Raw genomic sequence first — 21,872 nt, forward strand, 5'->3', positions numbered from 1 at the left:
TTTCCTACCTCCTGCTTGGCCCTCGAATCGTGGACGCACAGTTTCACATCAAAGTACAACCACTGAATCCCGAAAGGGATTTGGGGCGGGGAGCGGGGGGCGCCGGACTCGGGACCCCGGAGTATCAGAACTGGAGATGACCTCGGGAGGTCTGACCCCTACAGTTCAAATGAGGCTTGAGTTGCAGGGCTTTGCCCAAAGCCGCTCGCTCGCTCGTTCCCATTCGGGGCTCACATGCTGTCCCCCCACCCTTCTCCTGTAGTCCCAGCCTCAGGTTAGATGGATAGAGGTCTCTAAGGGAAACGCTCTTGCTCCAGGGGCTCAATGCTGCCCCACCTCTTTGCTCTTAGGCCTCAGGCCCCCTCCCCTGGACCGTCATGGCCTTCGGTGAGGAGCATACACACACACCTTCCCTCCCAAGAAGTGAGAGCTCCAGAAAGGCAAGTTTCAGCCCAGTATCAGGCCCCTTCCAGCGAGCTACATCTGTCCACAGGTGACAGAGGCTGCCTTCGGAGGAGGGGGACTAGGTCGGCCAGAGTGATGTAGAGTGAGACTGCACTAGGTGATGTCTGAGCTACTCCCAACCCTAATAGTCTATGATTTAATGGAACTCACATACCAAGGAAGGGGCTTCCAGAAGGTCTGGACTTCTCTGGTCTCTGGCAAGTTGGAGCAGATGATGGCCTTCCCTCTGCACTTCCTATTGCCCAGCCTGCACCAGGCCTCATGGCGGGTGGGGGTGGGAGGGGGGTGGGAGGACAAGTAGGTCACATCTTAAATCTCAAGGTACCATCAAATAGCTGCCCCGCCATGGTCCCTCCTTCAGGAGTACACCTGAGGTTGTGATGTGTAGCAGCCTGTGTGCCTTAATAGTGCTCAACGGTGCCTGGTTCTTCTGTTCCTACACACACACATACACAAAACCCTTTTATATAACACCATATTAATGGAAATGCTTTTTTCCCAAAATGAAAACTGTTACAGAAGATCTGAATGATGCTTATGTAACATTAAAAACTGAGTTTGGGTAGGTCTTAATTCATTAACGGAAAAGGAAAGGGAGGAGTTCTTTTTTCTTTTTTTAAGATTTTATTTATTTGAGAAGGAAGGGGAGAGAGTGCACGCGTGAGCACATGAGCAGGGTGAGAAGCAGAGGGAGAAGGACAAGCAGACTCCATGCCCAGTGTAGAGCCTGACTGTGGGGGGGGGGTGGAGTGGGGGCGGCTTGGTCTTACAACCCTGAGATCTTGACCTGAGCCAAAATCAGGAGTCAAACACTTAATGGGACACTTAACCCACTGAGCCACCCAGGTGCCCCAGGGATGCATTCTTACATATTTATCTCCCATCATTATTAAAAGATCACTAAATCAGTAGGGTTCTTTTTTTTTTAATTTTTATTTATTTATGATAGTCACACAGAGAGAGAGAGAGAGGCAGAGACACAGGCAGAGGGAGAAGCAGGCTCCATGCACCGGGAGCCCGACATGGGATTCGATCCGGGGTCTCCAGGATCGCGCCCTGGGCCAAAGGCAGGCGCCAAACCGCTGCGCCACCCGGGGATCCCAAATCAGTAGGGTTCTTAAAGATAAATCTTGAATAGTCAGGTTATGGTGGGGGGCCGCTTTTGAGGCCACCCTGCCCCCCTTCAGCAAGGTAGTTCGGTTGGGATGGGAGGAGGAAGGGTGCAGGCAGGAGCTGAGAATAGAGGGTTGAGAGAGATGTGCTACCTCCAGCTGTGTACTGGTGGGTAGGACACTCCATCTCTCTGGGCTTCTGTTTCTCATCCATAGAGACCATCCCTCCCCCCTTCATAGTTTACAAAGTAGTTTCACCTACACTCTTCTGTCTCATTTAATCTCTCATTTCTTTGAGGCTGACAGAGCAGTTTTATGCACATTTTGTCCATGAGGAGACAGGGTCTGGAAAGGTTAATTGACTTACCCTAAGGTTTCTTACAAACTTATTAAGAGGAGGAGGCAGGATGAGAATTTGTCTTTAGACTTTTAAGACTAGAACTCTTGAACCTTTTCCAGAGTTCTTTTCCTATGTACAGGAAATAGGAGGAAATACTAGAACCTAGTCACTGTCTTTTCTTGCTAAGAACTCTAATTGCACCACCTCCTTGGGAAGCCCTCCCAGATACCCACTCTCGCATCAGGCCTCCTACACACTCTCTTAGAGCACTTAACATTTTGCCTTGCCACTGGCAGTTTGCTTAACAGCTTCCCAGCCAGAAGATGGGTTGAGATTATTGAGACTAATGAATTATGTATTATTTATTAGTGTGTCTCTTGTATCTAGCATGGTACTTGCCACAGGGCAGGTAGCCTTACACGCCTGCTGTATAAGTCTTGATTCTGTGTCTTAACCAGTGCTCTTTTGCACAGGAGTTCAGAGAACCATAGCAAAAAAACACATTTAATATTGTAAGAGAACTGAAACAAGTTTCGTGGAACAGCACTTCCCCTGCTGTGTACATGCACTCTGATATTTTCTTTTCTTTTTAAAAAAAGATTTATTCATTTATTCGAGGGAGAGAAAGAGAGAGGGAGGGAGGGTGAACGTGCGTGAGTGCGTGTGTGTCGGGGGAGGTGCAGCGGGAGAGACTCTTCAAGCAGACTCCTCGCTCAGTGGCCTCAACCTCACAGCCCATGGGATCATGACCTGAGCCGAAATCAAGAGGTGGACTTAACTGACTGAGCCACCCGGGCGCCCCTTGATAATTTCTACTGTACTTCATGTTTTCAAGATGTTGGCCATGATCCCCTAAGTTGATTTCATGACCCACTACCAGGTAGTGACTTAGAGTTGGAATAATACTGCTTTCATCTCCTGTCGTAGAAGCATTCTCTGTGTAGGGTCTACTTGTCCCTAAAAGATGCGGAGGAGATGACATTTAAGTACCCATTTTTCTGAGGTCAAAGAGGGTCTTATATATAATAAAATAGATAGGGGCGCCTGGGTGGCTCGGTGGGTTAAGCATCTGCCTGCAGCTCAAGTCATGCAGCCCCTGTGTTAGGCTCCCTGCTCAGCAGGGAATCTGCTTTTCTTTCTCCCTTTGTGCTCTCACTCTCTCAAGTAAATAAATAAAATCTTAAAAAAAAAGAAAAGAAAAGAAAAGAAAGAATGAAAATAGAAACCTTTCCAAGACTAGAGAGAGGCACAGGGGTGCAAATAGAATCCAGGGTGGGGCCGATAGATGAGGGAAGGTCCCTGAGAGGACTGGTGGGAACCTTTCTGCCTCCAGAAATTAAAAGGTAGTGCCAGCTTTACTAGAGCCTGGAACCCCCAAACACCGGTAGGCCGTTGGCCTCTTACTGCTCTGCCCCCAGATGATAGGTTTCCACCGGAGAAAGCTCTCTGTTAAGGGGGTGGGGAGTGTGGGAGGCAAGTGGCCATTCCCACCTCTGCCTAAAACAGCCTCTTCATTAACCTCCTGCCTCTAGGCCCCTGGCCAGTTGCTGGCTGTGTGACTTTGGGTAGGCTTTGGGGGAGATTAAGGGTGACAGTTGCAGCCAGGGCTCTCTGGGCCTGACAGCTCTCCCAAGAGAGCTCACCTACCTGCTTCACCCCTTTACCTCACCTGGAGGGTTGGTGAGAGGCATATGAAGACAGAAGCACCCCCCTTCCCCACTCCCACCAAGTGCCGGAACACTGGGGTGGCGAGGGTGGGGCTCGAAGGAGCAGCTGTCCCTGTCTGTCTGTTGTGGCCACTGTGAACTGGACCCAGTAATCCTGACGCCAGGCTTTGGGAAAGGGAAACGGAGCTGGAGGCGCTTCCTCTCAGGGAGATCATGCTTTCCAGAGCCCTGCCCCTTCCACTGCAGAAAATAAACACAGGGTTGGGCCCAGGGAGACCTTTCATGACCTTCCGATGTCACTGAAATGTTCCATTTTTAAAAAAAGGTTTATTTTTATGACAAACGGAACACATCCATTTTCTTGGTTTCTCTAATTGTTCCTGCAGAGTCTCAGTTCCGTTTTGTATTGTAACTGGGACGGTGGGGTCTCAGTGCCAGGCGTCCAGAGCCCCGCGCCCTCCTGCCACGAGGCTTGTTTGGTCCTGTCCTGCTGCTCAGGGCAAGGTTCTGAGGCGGTGGGCAGCGGCGTGGGGTGGGGTGGGTTGGGTGGAGGGAGGGAGAACCAGTTACCAGTTGGTGGGGGTGTCAGACCCTGGGGTGGGGGCGCTGGGGAGGAGCTAATGGCAGTGGGTATCGCTTCTCTGTGGAGCTCCTGGGACACCTCACTGGGGAAGATGTGTTCTGCAAGGTGCAGGCGTGCGCATCTTCCCGACCCTGCCACGCACTTAGCCTCTTGACGGCCTTCCTCATATCAAAGGGGATAACACTAGTACTGACCTCATAGGTTACTGCAGGACTTAAAGGAGACGGGATGTGAAGAGTTAGTGCCTGAAATGGTGGAAGTGATGAGTAAATATTACTCTCACCATCACCCCCTCTCCTCCAGACCTGTTCCTTCTGCATCTGCTCAGTTCTCCGAGCCAGAAACCTGAGGTCACCCAAGACTCTTCCTCCCCACTCATGTCCACCCCCAACCAGTCCTGAGGACCAAGGACTCTTCCCCTCCCAAGTTCTGTTAGTGAGGCCTTGCCTTCTTTCCCTTCCCTGAGGTAGAGGCTGGTGGCAGGCTCCTAACCAACCTCTTTCCTTCTCTAGGTCCCAAATTCCAATCCTGGCTCTCCTAGAAGATGCCGATCTCATCACCTTCCACACACCCACCCATGCTTTCGTCCAGAGGAACCAAGCACCTGTGATTCTTTGACACCTTTTGCCTCCATACCTTTGCACACATGGTTCTTTCTGCCTGGATGCCTTGCTTCTCTGTGGATGACGACTCACCCTTTCAAATATGTTTCAGTTGCCCCTTCTTCCTCAAATCCTCTCATGTCTGTGTTAGATGCTGCTTTGTGCTGTTTTCATTCTGGTTTTCTGGACTGCCTACCCCCCTCCCTCCAGCATAAGTTCCTTGAGGGCAGGCACTGCCTTTCTGCAAGCCTAGTGCACGCAGTAGGCTCTGTGGGAAGCCAGTCCCAGTAGGCATCTTCCTCCTTGGGCACTGAGCCGCGAAGGCTGGGAGGCAGGATGCCAGCCTCCTGGCACTTTCTCTACCACCCAGGAAGTGGGACTCCAGGACCCAGAGTGGATCTAGCCCTGAGGAGCCTAGGACTACCCGGAGCTTCGGCAGCTAGATGGAAGCCAACAGGGGCTTGGTGACACCAACAGACACACCTGGCCCAGGCATTCGGAAAGGGCCCCAGAGGGCTTGTTAGGGGGACAGGCCTGCGCCAGGGCAGCCCCTAGACCTCTTTGTCCCTTGGTCAGTGAGCAAGAGAGTGTGAGATGAAGACAAATGGGACTATTTGGGGTGGTGCTGGCAGGCCTGGCCTAGCTTCCCGCCTCCCTCAATCCAGGGTCCTCTGGGGCATAGCCCCCCCTTTCTTATCACTCAGTCCTAGGTGGCCCCGGGACCTGCGCCCCCCTGCAGCCACTAATCACCAGCTCCACCTTTCTCCGAATGGGGAAGCCACTGGAGCAGATCGAGCTTCTGGGCCGCATGTACAGGTTCCTTAGATGAAGCCCAGTGTCCTGCCTCCCTCACTTCCCACCCTCCCTGCTTGCGGCAGGCCCCCAACAGCCAGTAGGGTGGGTGGGAAAGGAAAGAGGGGGCCGCTCCTGCGCCCCAGCCCCAGCCATCCAGTCATTGGGGCCCAGGTGCGGCCCCTCCCTCCACAGCCCCTCACCGGCCCTCCCCCCCCAGGGGCACAGCTTGGGTCCCACATCCTCCACCCCAGGAGCACAACTTGGGTCCCACACACCCTCCCATGGCCCTCTGAGGTCACATGGCATGGCGTGGGGGTGGGGGGGCAGGACGCCCCTGACCCAGTCTGGCGACCTCGAGGCTTTCAGAATCAGCGCTGCCGATTCTGGGCCCTTCTCCCCAAACCTAGCGTGGGCCAGGTCGGCTTTGGCTTCTGGAGCCCGGGGAGTGCCACCTGGCAGGGGTTTACCTTCCAGCACCTACTATGTGTCTGGCTCCTGCTTGGCGTCCCCAGGCCGGGTGAATATCTTTCCTTCTGGGAGGCACTAGCAGGGAGTGCCCGAGGCAGCCCCGAGGCCTGGGATCTCCGCTCGGGCCTGCGAAGACCCGGTAGGGCCGATCTCTTAGCTCCGGGCCGGCACAGGTATCCTGTTAGGCCAAGCCCAGGACTAAGCGTGTTCCCTCTGGTTAGCCTGGGTTCCAGGCCTCGGAGAGCTGTACTTTGGGTGGGGGGGACAGGGAGACCAAGAGGGAATAGCTTGCTCCTGGGCTGGGCGGGCGGTCCCTAGACTGCTCACTCCATCCTAGTGGCAACTCATAGTTAGAAAGCCCTGTACTGGAGCTGACCCTGGTCACACCAAGAGGCTTTGGCTTCTTTTTGGGGTTGAGGTGGGGAGCGAATGGCTTGGAAGGAGAGGTATGGGCCACAGCCACTGGGCTTGGGAGATGGGACCTTGGAGGAAGGAGCACAGTGGGAGAAGGGCATTGGCGGAAGGGAGCCTCGTGTTGAATGCAGGGAGAGGCCTGCATTTTTTTGTGAATCATTAATTCACTCGTTCAAATATTTATTGAGCCCTTCCTGAATGTGATCCTTAACCACTTGCATACTCATCGACTTGTGTAATCATCAGACTGTCTCTGGGCTTCAGTGAGTAAGACAGGATTCCCGCCCTCCTAGAGTTTACAGTCTAGCGGGAAAGCCAAGCACAGGGGGGGCATTCGCAGTGCGGAGGGCATCAATGGGGAAGAGAGGCTGTGGAGAGGAGGAGGGCTTAGCCCAGATTAGGGGGAGGAGGAGGCTAGCTAAAAAAGTGTTATGTAAGCTGAGGCCCAAAGTATAAACCATCCTTAATCTGTTGCGCTGAGAGTGGAGAAGAAAGAATGAATAGCCTTCCAGGTAGAGGGCACAGTGCATGCAAAGTCCCAGGGGCATATCCTGGAAGCTGCCAGTGAAGTAGGGTCGGCACACGGCCCCTCAGTTTGCTGGCTGACAAAACAGGAGATGGGGAGATTGTATTTGGGAGAGGAAGAGGGCTGAGCTGATAAATAATGCCGCCTGGGAAGGTGCCCCTTGGAGTCCACACAGAGTCCTGCAGGAGTGCCGTAGTGGAGGATGTGACACCTCCTTTTATAGTTGCTTTATAAAATCAATATTTATTTTTATCAAGATCCTACATACACACAGCTTAGAAAATCAAATAGTTCTGAAGGGCTGTAACAAAAACAGAAGTCCCCTGGCCTTTTTCCCAATCTTTATCCTACTCCCTTGGGGCAACCACTTTCAACTGTTTCAGCTGTTTCTACTGGTATTTCCTTCCTTATTTCTAAATAATATATGCACTGCCATTCTGGATTCATCGAGCTAATTGGTTGACTTCTTGTTTCGGTAGATGCGGATTTTGATTCCTGCTCCCCGCTTCCCTACCCCACCCCCTTTATGTCTATATCATAATTTATGGTTCAATCCATGTTCAGTGATTGCATTATTGACTTTGAAAATGTTGTTTACTTTTGAGACAAGTATTCTGGTTATATTTCCTCTTCTAATATAACTTTTTGTTGCATGCTCTGTTTACATTTCCTTTCATGTACAACTTTCTTGTTTTTCCTGGAGTTAATTGCCTCGTTTTTTTCTGTGCTTGGTTTTCTTTGAATCTCTGGTTCTGTCTTCCCACACCCTTCAACAGTTCTGTAAAACGCCTTCTCAGTAATTTTGCATATGGCCAAACCTGTCACATAATCTTACCGGTTCTGTTTTGTTTTTCCTTGGAGACATGTGTCCCGGGGCGCCGCATCCTTCCACTTTTCTCTGGATGCATTGCTCTCGAGGTCTGTAGCACATCTGTCACCCTCGGACTTTCCCTTTCCGTTGCCAGTAGTTAAGAATTCCCTTTGCCCTTTTCCTCTTTCAAGGACTCTGTGTCTTTCTCTGTTAACTTCCTTGTTTGGATGAAACACATGCTCCAGTAGCTTCTTCTGAGAGTGCCTGGGAGGTATAACATTTCAGAGACTTTTGCATACCTGAAGTGGTTTTGTCCCACCCTCGCTTTTGATTCATAGTTTGGCTGGGTATAGAATTTTAGGTTGAAAATCATTTTCCTGCAGAATTTTGAGGATGTTGCTCCTTTGCGTGCAGTTTCTACAATTTTGCAGCTGAGACGTCTCATGGACTTTGAATTCACCTCTCTCCCCCATCCCGCCCCCACTTTTAGGATTTTCTCTTTTATCCCTGATATATTAAAATATCACAGTGTGGGTCATTTTTTATGGCACTCGATGGGACTCTTTAATCTAACAGTGGTTTTCAAAGTGTGGTCCCCAGATTGGTAGCATCAGTGGGAACACGTTAGCCATCTATGTGGATTGTGAGCCCCACCTCACATCTAATGGATAGAAGCTCTGGTTAGGTCCCAGCAAACTGTGTTTTGTTATTGTTGTTATTTTATTGAGAGATATTTGACATATTACATTATGTTAGTTTCAGGTGTACAAGATAATGATTTTATATTTGTATTTGTATACACTCTGAAATGATCACTACATGAAGTCGAGTTAACATTTGCTGCCATACAGAGTTACACATTTATTTCTGATGATGAGAACCTTTAAGATCTACTCTCTTAGCAACTTGCAAATATGTGATACAGTACTATTAGCTGTAGTCACCACCCTGCACAACGTGTCCCTGTGACTTACTTATAACTGGAAGTTTGTACCTCTTGACTCCCTTTACCCACTTGGCTTACTTCCACCCCCAGCCTTTGTCTTTTTTTAAATTATTTTTATTTTTTAAAGACTTTATTTATTCATGAGAGAGAGAGCGAGAGAGACAGGCAGAGGGAGAAGCAGGCCCCATGCAAGGAGCCCGATGTGGGACTCGATCCTGGGACTCCAGGATCATGCTCTGGGCTGAAGGCCGTGTTAAACCGCTGAGCCACCAGGGCTGCCCCACTCCCAGCCTTTGGCAAACAGCAGCCTGTTTTCTGTGTCTGTGAGCTTGGTTTTTTTGTTTGCTTGTTTTTTAGATTCCATGTATAAAGATCATACAGCATTTGTCTTCCTCTGACTTCTTTCATTTAGCGTAATGCCGTCAAGGTGCATCCATGTCACAGATGGCAAGATTTCCTTCTTTTTTATGGCTGAATAATATTCTATATTAATATATATTTATATATATAATCTATGTTTTAACAATCCCTCCAGGTATTTTTGTGCATGCTAAAGTTTAAGAACCTCTCTTTTAGCAATTTATGTATTTACTTCTGGGAATTTCTTGATTTTTTAAAGATTTATTTATTTATTCATGAGAGACACTGAGAGAGAGGCAGAGACAAAGGCAGAGGGAGAAGCAGGCTCCCTTTGAGGAGCCTGATGTGGGATTCAATCCCAGGACCCTGGGATCATGACTTGAGCCAAAGGTAGATGTTCAACCACTGATTTCTTTATTATTTCTTTGAAATGTCTGCAACTTCTATTATTTGGATACTGGATCTCTTGGATTGATCCTTTAATTTTTTCTTTCTTTCTTTCTTTCTTTCTTTCTTTCTTTCTTTCTTTCTCTTTCTTTTTTAAGATTTTATTTATTTATTTGATACAGAAGAAAAAGCACAAGCAGGGGGAGCAGCAGAGGGTGAGGGAGAAACAGGCTCTCTACCAAACAAGGAGCCCAATGTGGGGCTCGATCCCAGGACGCTGGGATCGTGACCTGAGCTGAAGGCAGATGCTTGACTGACTGAGCCACCCAATTCCCTTGATCCTTTAATTTTCTTATGATTTCTCTCTTTGGCCATCTCTTTTTTCTGTTTTCTGGGAGATTTTGTCAATGTTCTATTCCAATCCATTTACTAAGTATGTTGTTACCAACATTTTTTTTTTTAATTTTCAAGAGTGCTTTCATGTTCCCTGTTTTTTCTTTTCTTTTCTTTTGAATGGTTTCATGTTCTTGGTTCTCTGTATGCATGCAGTATCTTCTCTCTGAGGATATGAATTTGAAATAGTCTTCCTCCTATATTGTTTGTTTCCTCTGATTTCACTTAAAAAAAAAGGTTTTCATTTATTTATTCATGCGAGACAGAGAGAGAGAGAGAGAGAGAGAGAGAGAGGCAGAGACATAGGCAGAAGGAGAAGTAGGCACCCTGCAGGGGGCCTGATGAGGGATTCAATCCCAGGACCCTGGGATTAGGCCCTAAGTCACAGGCAGACGCTCAACCACTGAGCCACCCAGGTTTCCCGGATTTCACATGTTCTGTTTTGGTATGTATCACATTGGAGACTTTCCACAGAGGTCTGGTCTTCCTTGGCCATCCATTCATATTTGAGAAGGAGGCAGTGACGTAGTCAGAAACTCTCAGTGTGGGCTCCCTGAGGCCAGGGAGGTGGCTGGCTGGTCTCTCACTGAGGAGCCCCACCTGTCAGTATCAGTGGCACAGTTTGGTTTTTCTAGAATAGAGTCCTTTAGTCTCCAGCTTGAAGGTTAAAAGCCCACCTGCTCAGAGTCCTAGAGCTCGGTGGAGCCTGGGAAGGGGGGAGCAGTGTGTGGCAAGTGTGCTGAGTGACACAGTTCAGAACGCTGACTTCCACTGAGTCTTTGCTGCCCTTCCTTCTTCTCCACCGCCTCCCCCAGGAAGGTTCAGTATCTCCCGAATCCAGCTTCCTGTTTCCTGCATGAGTGGGGAAGGGGACACAATAAATCATTTGATGATGTTGGATACGGCTGACTTTCCTGACTGTCGAATTGCTCTTTAAATAGATCTTTGAACAGGCCCCCAGTTTTTAGACCCCCATCTTCTAGTTTACTTGCAACGTCCAATTCCCAAGCTTCTCTGGGGTTCTGAAAGAAGAGTCAGCTTGCTGCTGCTTCTTCTCCCTTTTTTTTTTTTTTTTTGATTTTTCTTTATTTATTTGACAGAAAGAAAGAGGACAAGCAGGGAGAGCAGGAGAGGGAGAAGCTGAGCAGAGAGCCTGGTGCGGGTCTTGATCCCAGGACCTGGGGATCATGACCTGAGCAGAAGGCAGACACTTCACCACCCAAGCCACCCAGGCACCCACCTCATCAGCTTGCTTCTTATGGGTATGTGCCTCTGGACATTTTGGGCCTGCCTTTCTTAGTCATTTGCCACTTTTGCATCCACCTTCTGTTTTCATATGATGTGATTTGGGATTTTAAGTGCCTCCTAGTTTAGCTAAAGATGGAGTTTGGGTTTCTATTCCTTATTCTCCATGTCATTTTTGAGGGAGGGGGGTGATTTTTGAGGAAAGAAGGAGATGGAAAGAGTTTTACTCCACCATCTTATGACCAGAAGTCAGAGCTGCCTCTTGAGGTAGGTGATAGTGATGTCTGTGCCCAACACTCTTGCTGCTCTGACAAAGAGGGAGTGGGTTATCTGTAGGAGAAAGGTGAGCAGGGGGCGGAGAGGAGCTTCCAGAACTTTGAGGAGCTGCTCTGGGAATTTGACTGGAGATCCCTCAGATGTGACAAGGATTCCTGGGCCCCAGGGAGGTCTAGTCGAGGTGAGACACTGAGAATCAGTGGTGAGTATAGCATGGGACAAGGATGGAGGTGGTGAGCAGTGGGAAGTAAGCTCCAGCTCACAGGAAGAGTGGGAAAGAGGTGAGGATGGGGGAATATTCTAGAACCAGAGAAAGAGGCAGCAGAGTGTCTGGCCTTGAGGTGGGCTATTCACCACGAGGCAGAAGAGGATAAGACAAGATTGAGAACCTCTAGTGAGATGTTGATTGTGGGCCAGGGACTGGATCACGTTCTTCAGGTGCAGGTGGAGCAGTGGGGGCAGTGGGAGCAGTGGGGGCAGTGGGAGCAGGGAAAGAAGAGGAAGAAGGAAAGGAGTCTAAGGTCCCTGCAGGAAGTTCTGACTCTCAGGACTTGGGGGATGGGGCAGGTCTGAGTGATGATGGAGGAGGGGGAGCTGCTCAGGAACAGAGCCACAGAGCAGCGTGTCCCCGAGGGTGGGAGGGGAGGGGGACGAAACAGCTGTGCACCTGCTCAAGGCTCCTGAAGGGAAGGCAGCCGGTGGGAGAGGCCCGTCATCTAGATGCACGGCCCCCGGAGAGGAAGGAGAGGACTTTATTTTATTTTATTATTATTTTAAAGTATTTATTTATGTATTCATGAGAGACACACAGAGAGAGGCAGAGACCTGGCAGAGGGAGAAGCAGGCTCCACGTAGAGAGCCTGATGCGGGACACGATCCCAGGACCCCGGGGTCACGCCCTGGGCTGCAGGCCGACTGGACCACAGAGCCCCCCGGCGCCCCGGAGGGAGAGAGTTTCACGAAGGACGGTGGTCCCTTGAGTCCAGTCCAGTGTGTACGGGCCGTGCCCGGGTGCCCGCCACGGGCCGCGGAGCTGGGGTGCGCTCGTGGGCCGCCTGCCTGAGCTCCAACAGCCCGCCTCCCAGACCCGCTGGCATCTCCAGGCCTTCCGCCGCCTTTTTTCTGTTGCTGTGAGCCCTGATTTTGCTCCTGGACGTACCCTGCCCTCCCAGGGAAGGAGCCCCCCTCCGCCCCAGGAGAGGAACACCGATGGGTGGCAGCGGCCCGTCGGGGTGCTTCTCCCTCTCCCAGCAGGTGGTTCAGGCCCTGGCGTGGGGTGTAGCCTGGCCCAGGAGCCCCACTAGGCCGGGGCTCCTGACAGGGCCACAGGCTGCAAGTTTGAGTGGGGCCTGGACTTTACAGAAGGTGGGATTAGCCCTCTCTGCCTCTGGAAAACGAGGCACTTGCCCATGGTCTAAGTCACTTTGCGTCGGTTTTCTGTGGCTTTCAACCAAGGGCCCTAACTCTCACATAAATACCAAGCATCTTCCTGGGCATTTGGGGGGGTGATCGAGGGGGAAATAGGCTGATAGCTAACAGGGTAGCATTAATAGGATTTCAAAATAAAGGAGGCCGATGGATCTTTTGGAGACAGAAGAATTACCTAATAGAGGAGGGTTGATGTGAGGGGGTGCTGGGTGGCTCAGCCGGCTAAGCGTCTGCCTTCTGCTCAGGTCATGATCCCGGGGTCCTGAGACTGAGCCTGCTTCTCCCTCTCCCTCTGCCTGCTGCTCCCCTGCTTGGGCTTTCTTCCTGTCTCAAACAAAGCTGAGAATTGACCGAAAGGGCTAGAGAGAAGGGGAACAGCCCAGGGAAGTGGTCACCACTCATTAAGCAGACATTGCTGTATCCTGGGCACCATGAAAGGGGCGAGAATGTAACGAGGAGCAGAAGGCAAGCTCCCTTGCCATAGCCAAACCTTCAGACCATGAGCACACAAATAACAAACAGGATAAGATGATGTAAGGTAATTGTAGGGGTGGTGGTGGTTAATTCTGAGAGATGGTAGTCAAGGATGTCCCCTCTGAAGACGAGACCCGAAGGGAGAATGAGCCAGCCATGTGAATAACAACGTAGAGATTTCCCAAAAATGGGGATCCCTGGGTGGCGCAGCAGTTTAGCGCCTGCCTTTGGCCCAGGGCGCGATCCTGGAGACCCGGGATCGAATCCCACGTCGGGCTCCCGGTGCATGGAGCCTGCTTCTCCCTCTGCCTGTGTCTCTGCCTCTCTCTCTCTCTCTGTGACTATCATAAATAAATAAAAATTTAAAAAAATAAAAAAAAAGAGATTTCCTGAAAATGTTTCAGGCCAGCAGTCAGGAGTTGAGCGTCCGTTCCAGAAAGGGAAAAGGCGGCAGTAAAGCTGGCCTTGGAGACTCGTGTGGGCCAGGAGTGACAGAGTAGCTGGAGACCTCCCTGGTGGCAGGACAGGCTGGGAACTTCAGTGTCAATGACTTTCTAGAGGCTGGAACGGTTTGAATGGAGTATTTGGAGCGAGAGCCTGCGGGTTGAAGGAAAGACATTTGGGGCCAGCGGATGACCTGGTCTCTGAGTGCTCAGCGACTTCCTTTTGCCCATCCGGTCCAGAATTCCAGCCTGTTCCCTGGTCTTAATAAGTCTTCGTTGGACTGCTGTCACAGAATGCCACAGACTGGGTGAGACGTGTATGTCTCCCAGTTCTGCAGGCTGGGAAGTCCAAGATCATGGTGCTGGCAGCTGCAGTGTCTGGTGCGGGCCTGCTTCAGACATGGCTGGCTTCTGTCCTCACATGGCAGGAGGAGTGGGAGAGCTCTGGGGGGGGGGGCGGGGGGTGTCTAATCCATTCATGAGGCTCCTGACTTAATCACATCCCCAAGGCCCAGCCTCTAATACCATCACTCTGGGTCTTAGGATCTCAACATATGAAGCTAGTGGGGAGACACATTCAGGGCACAAAACACAGCTCTGCTGGGTCAATAAGCACCTCCAGTGTTTGCTCCAAGTGTGGCTTCTGCTGGTTGGTGGTATGGGGTGGATATCCCAACAGAAAGACCTGGCCTCCAGGAGCTTCCTGGTCAAGGATTCAAGTATATTGCATCCAAAACAATTAGAAAACACTTTATCAGCAGAAAATCAAGAACACCCGTAGGGTTCTAGACCATGGGTGGCCATCCCAAGCCCCCTACTGCATTGGTCACAACCTGCCAACCTAGCACCAGTAGCCCTCTCTTCTGGCCCACTGCTTCTTCTTCTCCTAGGGCCAAGCAAGGGTGGCCTATTTCTTACTGAGCCCCCTGCTCCAGGCCCCTGTAGGGGTAATTCATCCAGTTGGAGCCTGACACGTGATTTCTGCTCATTCTCTGCTGCCTTCCTCTAGTCTCCTGGGGATGTGAAGGAGGAGGACGGAGGTACCAGTCAGCCAGATTCGGAGTCCTTTGCCCAGAGGTGACATTGCCACAGTTTGCTCTTCAGGAGCCTACCCGGCACAAGGTCCTAGGTTTGGGGGTCCTGTAGCTGAACAAATAAGATAAATGTTGATTGCTTACCATGTTGGTCTGTTGAAGAGGCAGGCCACAGCATTTTTCTTGTATTATCTCATTAAATCCGTACAACAATCCTAGAAGGTGGGGACTTTATTCTACTTCACAGTTGAAGACACTAAGGCATGGGGAGGTGAAGTCACGTGTCCTTGTCAAACCACCAGTAAGTGGTGCAGCCAAGATTTGAACCCAAGCAGCCTGACTGCAGCATCTTGGGTTGACACCATTGTACATGCTGCCAAATTGGCTCATTCTAGGAATTTCCCTTCTTGCCACAACACTGAGAACTGAGCTGGAGGCCATTCTGAGCAAGGACCAGTTCCCCTCCTCCCTGTGTGAAGGGAGGGAGTTGGGATCAAGAGAACAGGAATTCCAGAAAAGACACTGCCATATTGGCCATTTTTCCATAATGCTCCCCAGGCAGGGGATCTTACTTCTGATTTGCCAGGTGTCTCTCTGTTCTAATTAACACCGGAGTCAGCCCCTGCCAGGGTCCTGCCTGTAGCTGGATGCATGACCCTGTGGCTCCGGGGGTCAGTCTTCTGGGAGAGCCAGAGAGGACAAAGCAGTACCAACTCGGGTGGGGTTTCCTGTGGTGATGATCCCTTTGCCTCATCTATAAAAAGCTCTGGTATGATCTACCCCATTTATGGTGGAGGCCGGGGTGGCGGAGTGTGCGGGAGGAGGAAAAATCAAGCTGAAACAGCTCCTCTTTGCCTCCCTGGATTCTCTTCCAAAATGCTGTCAGCACTGCCAGTTGGAAAATATTTTTCTCCCTCCCTTTGTCTTCTTTCTTATTTAAAAAAAAAAAAAAAGCCATCTGGTGTCAAATTCACTCCTGGCACATCATAAAGGGTAGCACTAAAAATGTCCCTGAAAAACTAAAAGCAAAACCGCAGCAGTACACGCGGGATGGAATCTCAGCAGCCCAGAATTTCCGAGGTGCCGGGGCCTGGGAGAGCAACCGTCTGGCTGGACGGAGGAGGAAACTGAGGCGGGGCGGTGCGGGGCGGGGCGGGGCGGGGTGGGGGTGGGGGTGGGGGTGAGGTAACTCTTCCCAAAGGTTCCTCGGGCGCCTCTGGCTTCACGTTGCGCCCTGCAGCGTGGGGCCCCCCGAGCGTCCCCGGCAGACCCCTAACTGCCCCCCGGATGGCTGCGGCCCCGCGGGGGCTGGGGCGAGGTGCGCCCCGGAGCCCCCGCCGCCCCCGCTCCGCGTTCCTCCGCAGCCACGACTCCCCGAGGGCGCTGGGCCCGGGCCAGGGGGGCGCGGCCGGCTCTCCTCTTCCTCCTCCTCGCCTCCCCTCCCCTCCCCCCCCCCCCCCCGCGCAGCCCCGCGGGGGCCGTCTGCAGAGCGCAGCGCGGTCCCTGCACCCCCACCCCGCCCCCCGCCCCCACCGGGAGAGGACCAGTCCCTGCGCGCCCCCCACAACCACCGGGAGAGGACCAGTCCTGGCCACCAGCCCCTGGCCACCCCCCTCCACCGGGAGAGGACCAGTCCCTGCCCCCCCAGCGGAGTCTGCCGCGGGGGGTGAGGGGTGGGGGGCCCGGCGGGATGCAGCGCCGACCTCCCCACCGCTGTGGCCAGACTCCTGAGCGCCCGGTGGGTGCGTGGGCTTGACCTCGGCGGTGTCCCGCAGCTGGTGGTCCCCGCCGGCCACCACCCCGTCTGGCGCCCTGCGCGGGGTGAGCCTGCAAACTTGGAGTTGCTGCTCCAGTTCTGAGGATTCTTTGACGCGGAGAGAGGAGGGTGTGCAGGACCACAGAAGAAAGATCTAACCCAGTTCTTGGCCTGAATGTAAATATTTACAATCCTATTAATATGGGCGCTTTAAATACCCGATCCTGCCCATTGAGCACCAGCGGCTATCTCTGGGGCAGAGCTGGTTTCTCACCATTTCCCCTATTTTAGGAACTCGAGAGCCCAGGCACCTAGTGCCATGAGGAGTCAGAAGTCCCAACGGAGCTAGCCCAACTGAACACCCTCCCCGGAGCCACCTTGGGCTGCTGACCTCTCAGGTCAGGCAGAGCCCTTCCTGCACCCTGACCGGACCAGGAACAGGCCCCGCTTCCTCTGCTCCTGTGCTGGAGCCTGGAGGGTGGAGTGGGATTAGATAAAATTAAGCTCCCAACCCACTGAAATAGAAGGTCCAGCGGGGATTTGGCCGTTTTGTTTACTGGCATATCCCTGGCCCTGAGAACAATGCTTGGCGCATAGTAGCTGCTCAGTAAATATTTGAGCGGCTAAATGACTATAATAAAAGTCTTCAGATTGCTAAGAATTAAACACATATCCTCTCTTCTTGCTCCTTTACCCTCCATATAAATTCATGCTTTTTTTTTTCTCTTCCTGCCTCTTAAATCTCGAGCTTCGGTTTTAAAGACCTTGTGTGTTGTGTTTTATTTTAGCTTATCTGGAATAATTTTAGACTTGCAGCAAAGTTGCAAAGATAGCATAAAGACTTCTCATGTACTCTTCATGCAGCTTCCCCCACAGTTAATACGTGAGGTCACCATGGTGCATTTGCCACAATGAAGAAATTAGCATTGGTACATTACCATTAACCAGACAATGTACTTTACTTGGATTTTCGTGTTTTTCCACTCATCTCCTTTTTCTGTTCCAAGATCCAATCTGGGAATAGCTCCTTGAATTTTAGACTGGAAGACTTTTTTTTGGAAGACTTTTAATATGTAATCCAGATCTTACCGTGTAGGGTCTCTCTCCTTGGCACTGACCCAGGGGACAGAGTCCCTGGCACTAGGCTGAGCTTCCTGTCCTGGGGGCCTAGGAAACACCTTGAGCCCTGGATTTCCTGAAAGCGATATTAAGGGATTCCTCCTGGGTCTGCTTGCTGTCTCTGGTAGCATCTGGTACAAATCTGGACCCTGAGGGCTGCCCTGGGTCTTCCTCCCTCCCCCCACACCCCCACCACGCACATCCCAGAAAGAAGATGTACATGCTGCTCCCCGTGACCGGCCCCAGGTCTCCATTTCCTTTAGGACCTGACCCTTCCCTGTGTCCCTCATTACTTGGCATCCATTCCTCCGTCTCATGAGGGACAGACCCCATTCACTTCTCCCAGCCTCACTCTCCTTTTCTGCCATCCTGGAATCATCTTCTGGCCTGAAATCCTCAGGGAAGCAACTTCTGGTTTGGACTATGTTACTTGCTCACAGCTCACCATCGAGCTAGCCTTGGGATTGGAGATGAGTGGAATGAGGGACACTCCATTTATTCAGTTGGCAGGAATTATTGAGCCTGGCTGAGTCACAAAGATGAATAGTTCTGATCCTTGCTCTCCAAGATCTTATGGTCTGGAGGAAGAGACAGGTAATGCGAACGAATAATTGGGAGACATGCCTTTATAGAGATAACGTGTGTACACACTTTGGGGCAGCACTTAGGGGCAGAGCCCGGGCCCTTGGATTGTGCTGGAACACTGGGGCAGCTCCTGAGGTCATGCTTGAGTTGGGGCTTGAAAGATGGATAGGAAGTGGTAGGTGCCCAGGAAAGGGGCAGGGGGAGGAGAGAAGACACTCCCAGAAGGTGTACCTTGAGAGCAGAGCATTTTTGGGAATCTTCAGAGTCACCCAGTGTGGCTGGAACATGGGGGTGTGAAGGAGATGACAGGAGAGAGACAGGTTGGATAAATAGAACAATCAGGTCTTAGGTTCCAGAGTTAGGAGTTTAAACTTCATTCAGCGGGTGGTGAGGGCTATGAGCCCATTTAGTTCTTAGGTCACTTGGGCAGCTCTTTGGAGCCGGGACTCCAGGCGAGAAGTAATGGGGTCTGAAACAGGGTAGTGGAGTTTGGCCAGAGGGACAGACGCCAGAGAAAGTCAGAGGTGGGGCTCAGTGGATAGTGGAGTGGGGTAAGGGGAAGGGGAGTTAGGGTGACTTTGGAGTTCTTGTTTGCAGGATGAAGACAAGAGGGACTGGGGCGGGGGAGCAGAATGAGCTGGAGTTGTTTTTGCTCCCCACACATGAGCACCCTGAGCAGAGGAGAGGATGGGTATAGTGCACGTGACTGGGCTGGGCCCCAACCTCCTGGCCCAGAGGAGGACCATCTCAGGGCAGGGGGACAGGTGCTGGAACAGGCCAACTGAGGCTTGTAGCTCTAGGGGGAGCTGACCCAGGAGACCTTGGTGGGAAAGTGGAGGATGAGGAGGAGAGGAGATGGAGTGGGGAAAGAGAAGGGGTGCCGTTTGGTTCAGGGAACTAAGGAGAAGGTCACCACGTCACTGCAGATGCAGAAGCCAGAGGAGGTCTCAGCACCCTCCTCTAACCTGGGGACAGACTAGATGGGGGCCAGGCAGTCTGTGGGGCCCGGAGCGAACACTCAGAGCTGAGGAGGTGAGGAGGTGCGGCAGCTCCCCTGTCTTTGGGCATTTCAGGACCTGCTGGAATTCTGGAAGGTGCTGAAGTTCACCCCGAGACTGCTTCTTCCGGTTGTGGGAGGGGCAGGGGCACCTGAAAACACTCATGTGGACAGTTCAGGTGGCTAGGAAGGGATGTATGGCAGATTTTTAGTCACTATCGCCACAGAAACCCCGATTCTTAGCTGGACCCTGTCAAGAATTATGAATGTCTGTGATATTATCCTATTCATAAGCTAACAAGCCCATGTCGTAGCTGCTGGCAGGAGCCGAGGCTCCTGAGTCTGAGACTAGGGACATTTTGTTGTTCACAGCAAGGCAGTGGAACCGTGGCAGCCTCGGTCCTCACAGGGCTTCACAGATGCCTGGACGCACGTGGGTTGCATTTCAGGAGATGGACTCAAACTTGGGGAAACCAAATCTTTTATAATGGGCGGCATGCCTGCCCCTTGCTGTGGAGGGTGGTGCGGAATACCTTCCATGGATGTTCGCTATCCTGGAAATGAAATCTGGAAGAAAGGACAGTCAGTGGTTCACTTGTGAGACACGAAGGAGTGGACTAGAACCGTGCGGAATTGTCTGCCTCCAGACGCATGGCCCTAGACAACCAGCAGTATGCTTCCAGGCTCCCTTGCAGCTACGTGAAACCGTCGAACTAAGTCATTGTCTCCTGAGTGTGCACTTTTGCGTGGCCGCTTCTGGGAAATTGCAAAAGCTGGCTGGCATGGCCCTGCCCTGGGTTCCCTCCTCCCACCTTCTTCTGTCCTGGTGGCTGCCTTGGGGACAGGGTGTTGGGGCGGGAGCGCCGCCGTGTGGGGCCAGGAGGGGCGGGTGAGGGCCAGGGAGGCTGAGCCCCGGGACGCAGAGGCCTGGGTCTCTGACGGTGGTGGAGCTTACAGATTACGGTGCTGATGATCTTCAGGCTGCTTCACGTGAGGGGAAAATAAACCCCATCCTCTGTCAAGTGTTGTTGTTGTTGTTGTTGTTGTTTGCTTCATGCAGCCGAATTGGATGCTGCAGGAGGAGGACGCGTGGGGGTTAAATCTGTCAGTGGAGAGAAGGGTGAGGGGCACTCTTCCCGGCCCCCTCACTCAGCCTCAGCGGAGACGGGGGAGGGGTGGGGAGTCGCCTCTGGCTTGTTCGCCACCCAGTGGTGTCGCCCCATTCACAGGGGGGCCCGGGTGGCCACGCGACCCAGCAGCGCCCACTTGAAGACCGCAAGCAACAAGCTGACTCCATTCACAAACCCTGTCCTCCTTTGAAAACCAATCACCGTGCAAAGCGTGACCGGGTGGTGGCCAGCAGCGGCCCATCTGTCATGCCCTTTCAGCGGCCAGGCGCAGGCGGCCCTTGCCTTTGTACCCAGGACACACACCGTAAGGAGATCACAGCGCCTCCTGAATTATTCAGGGCTGCCCGGGTGTCGGTTCTATTATACACGTGCAGGTCGCTCCGGCCTCCTGACCTCCAGCCCTGCGGCCCCGTGTCCTTCCAGGCTTTTCCACTGGCTGCTTTGGGCCTGTGGCTGCAGACCCCCAGGCCCGGGCGCCCTAATTTGCCTTGGCCTGCTTCCTACCTGCCCCTGGGCGCCAAGGCCACCCTGCAGGCCCCTGGTCTCTGCCCGGCGACTGTCCTCCCCGCCACCCCAGCAGCCCGGCCTCCTCCCTGTCTCTTCGGGTCTCGCCGCCGGCCGGTGACATCTCTCTCCCGAGTGCCTGCCCGCTGGGGACATGGCAGCGGCAGGAGCCTCGCTTCTGTGGGCCTCCCTCGAGGCCCGGTGCTCGCAGGCCCTGCGGTCTCCCCGCCAGCGCCCCGGTCCGGCCCCAGGCCAGCCTCTCCCCCTCCCCTGGGCTCCCAGGCGCCCAGCTCTCCCCTGAGTGGGCCCGGAGAGTTCCCCCCAGCTGGTAATGAGGCAGAGATGGTAATGCACAGTTCAGAGTAATGAAATGCAGTGATATTTCAGGCCTGACAGACCTATTTCTGGCAGCCTTAGAATTAAAGTGTGAGGCTTTGTACTGCAGCTGCTACTAGGAGCCTTCAGAGTTTTTCTAAAGATGTGAATAAAGCTTCCAGGGTTTCGGCTCAGATCACTGGGGCTATTTATCCTGCTGCTGCTTTCATTGTACCTTTTCATTTGAAATTTTAGAGCTTTTAGATGAAGGAAACACAGCAGCAAGTGCAAAGCATACAAAATATCCTGGTGGGGGGGAATGTCCTGGTTTTCCTCTGCGATTGTCCACGCGGCTTTGGGAGGAAGAGCTGCTGCAGGGCGGCCTGGCCCAGGGAGCCGTCCCTGGGTCCCCCCGTGCGTGCCGTCCTCCTGGGCTCCTGCCCCGCTGCGTCCCTGCCGCCGAGATTGATGGGGCCCGTCTGTGCCCCTCTCGCTTTGGGGGGTTGTGCTAGGAAGAAGCAGATCCGCCCGGGCCCGGCAGCCACAGCTCATTTTCTAGACTCAGCCAGAAAGGCCAGCCGGCTCATTCCCATCTCGCCCCCAACCCCATGCCACCAGGGCCACCAGGAGGCTTGCAGGCCTCGGCCAGGAGGGCCCGCAGGGCTTGGGCTCCGCTGTCCAACGCACCGGGGGTGCA

General features: G+C 52.7%; 1 long non-coding RNA gene across 1 annotated transcript; it reads left to right on the forward strand.

The window, feature by feature from the left end:
• Nucleotides 1-15,803: 15,803 nt before the first annotated feature.
• LOC129511706 (uncharacterized) lies at nucleotides 15,804-17,064 on the forward strand. Its single transcript, XR_008664886.1, has 3 exons — nucleotides 15,804-15,849; nucleotides 16,545-16,702; nucleotides 16,817-17,064. It is a non-coding gene; the product is annotated as an uncharacterized LOC129511706 (long non-coding RNA).
• The last annotated feature ends 4,808 nt before the right edge of the window (nucleotides 17,065-21,872 follow it).

Source organism: Nyctereutes procyonoides, unplaced genomic scaffold (assembly GCF_905146905.1).
Source record: "Nyctereutes procyonoides isolate TBG_1078 unplaced genomic scaffold, NYPRO_anot_genome, whole genome shotgun sequence".
NCBI classification, from domain to species: Eukaryota; Metazoa; Chordata; class Mammalia; order Carnivora; family Canidae; genus Nyctereutes; species Nyctereutes procyonoides.